The sequence below is a fragment of the Penaeus vannamei genome, chromosome 5 (genome assembly GCF_042767895.1).
Source record: "Penaeus vannamei isolate JL-2024 chromosome 5, ASM4276789v1, whole genome shotgun sequence".
NCBI lineage: Eukaryota > Metazoa > Arthropoda > Malacostraca > Decapoda > Penaeidae > Penaeus > Penaeus vannamei.
The window spans coordinates 37,831,530-37,834,029 of record NC_091553.1 but is presented as its reverse complement, the minus strand read 5'-3'; the positions used below and the strand labels follow the sequence as shown (position 1 = coordinate 37,834,029).

The 2,500-nt window shown below is 40.7% G+C and overlaps 1 protein-coding gene across 1 annotated transcript in view; it reads left to right on the top strand.

Annotated features, from left to right (window-relative positions):
* LOC138861804 (rho GTPase-activating protein gacK-like) overlaps positions 1 to 2,500 on the top strand; it is a 24,891-nt gene that overhangs the window by 20,440 nt on the left and 1,951 nt on the right. The gene's annotated exons all lie outside the window — the stretch shown is intronic.

Genomic DNA, 2,500 nt, shown 5'->3' with positions numbered 1-2,500 from the left:
ATCAATGATTCAGTTTATTTTTTCTCTCTCTTTCCCCTCTCTTTCTCTCTTCCTTTTCGTTTTCTTTTTGTCTGTCTCTGCATTTCTATCTTCTCTTCCTCTCCTTTGCTCCTCTCCCTCTCTCCCTAGCTATCCATCTTACTCACCCTGTCCTTTTCCTTTCTCTTGTGCCTACCCCCTCGCCCTCTTATCTTCATCCTCCCCCCTCCCCCCGTCACTCCTTCACTCTATACCTTCACCTTCGTTAATCCTCCAAACCTTTCCCCTTTCTTTTCTTTTTCCTGTTTTTCCAACTCCCTCTTTCTCTCTCCTTCTACCCTGACATCTACTCCCGAAATCTCACTCCTTCCTCCTTTTTTATTGCATCTCTCTCTCTCTCTTTCTCTTCTTTTCTTTCTTTCTTTCTCACTCTCTCTCTCTCTCTCTCTCTCTCTCTCTCTCTCTCTCTCTCTCTCTCTCTCTCTCTCTCACTCACTCTCTCTCTCTCCCCCTACACCCTGCCCTACAACCTACCAGAAGAAGAATAAAACTGGCTAGGGGCAGAGGCAAGTCGACTCCCCTGCCAGCCATGTCTTGATGCTAATGGTCATGCACAAATGTATGCGTTTATGGCTCATGCACGTGAATGTTCGCTCGTACACACATGCCTGCTGGGCTAGGATGGGTCAGACTGCTTGCCTGCCTGCTCTTTTGGACATTTTCGTTTTCATTACCGAGGCTTATATTAGCACATTATCAATTTTGGTGTCTAATATGTCGTTCAGTTTCTGTCTGTCATTTTTTCCCTTGGTGTGTAGGCCTATGTGTATTTTTTCGCAATTCCTTATGTGTCATTTGGATATTCTCGAATTCATTAACGCATTACGAAAATCATATAGAAAGGAAGAGAGAGAGAGAGAGAGAGAGAGAGAGAGAGAGAGAGAGAGAGAGAGAGAGAGAGAGAGAGAGAGAGAGAGAGAGAGAGAGAGAGAGAGAGAGAGAGAGAGAGAAAGGAAAGAGAAGAGAGAGGGAGGAAGGGGAGGAAGGGAGGGAGACAGAGAGAGAGAGAGAGAGAGAACAGAGAGAGAGAGAGAGAGAGAGAGAGAGAGAGAGAGAGAGAGAGAGAGAGAGAGAGAGAGAGAGAGAGAGAGAGAGAGAGAGAGAGAGAGAAACTTTCAATAATCCCATGTCATTTTACACATTATATCTGCCCACATGAATCTCCCATATATACCCATACATGCACCGTCCCATTCGCACGTACAATCGTGCATGTGAAGCGCATGCGTGCTCATACGCATGCACGAAAATCGATACAATGTCCCGGATTCATCTGTTTTCACGGGAAATTTCCACACCAATGCAGCTACATTCGCGTATGGACCATCAACCCAGGACGGTGATCAGGAGGGCCATCATTACAGGCACCATGGCAGCTCTGTAGCGGCTGCTGGCTGGCGATGGTCCATCCCTATTGATTGCAGGATTCTTGGTTTTGAGGATTATTACTGTTCGGCTGCTGAGGATATGAGGATGAGGTTGATGAGGATGATCGTGCGGTGGTCTGAGCTGCTCATTTTGGCGTGTGAGAGGTTATTGTTGTATTTCTTTATGAGAGAGAGAGAGAGAGAGAGAGAGAGAGAGAGAGAGAGAGAGAGAGAGAGAGAGAGAGAGAGAGTGAGAGAGAGAGAATCCTAATAACATTGAAGATAGAAATAATGATGATAATCATCATCATTATTATTATTATTGTTGGTGTTGTTATTATTACTACCATTATTATTACTTTTATCTTTATCACCATTATTATCACCATCGTCGTAAATATTGGTATGATTATCACTATTATTCTTAATACATTCATTATTGTAATTATTATTATTATAATAATTGGTAATATTATTCCTATCATCATTATCATTGGTAATATCATTATAATTTTCGTTTCTGTTGTTCTTGAAGTTAGCATCATCATCATCATCACCATCATAATCATCATACTTATAATTGTTGTTATTACTTTCATTATCATTATTGTATCATTATCATTATTATCATTATCATCGTCGTAATTCTTGCTGTTGCTACCAATATCATTACTATCATTATAGTTATGATATTGTAATTATCATTATTAGTAATACTGATGGTAGTATTAGAAGTCGTTGTTGTAGTAGTAGTAGTAGTAGTAGTAGTAGTAGTAGTAGTAGTAGTAGTAGTAGTAGTAGTAGTAGTAGTAGTAGTAGTAGTAGTAGTAGTAGTAGTAGTAGTAGTACAGTAGGAGTGGTACTTCCGCGAGCATCAACTTCAATTGCCTACAGGGTTTAATTATTGATATCATTATCGCTGTTAACGTAGATGAATCACATTAGCTCTATCAAGCATAAATACTAACAAAATTCTTATCATCGTCCAATTTATCATTGATACCACTGTTCCCACGACTACCATTGCCTGCTCGTTATACCGCAATTCCTACTAACGACGTCGTTATCATAACTGCTGAGGTCACGATTTTTCT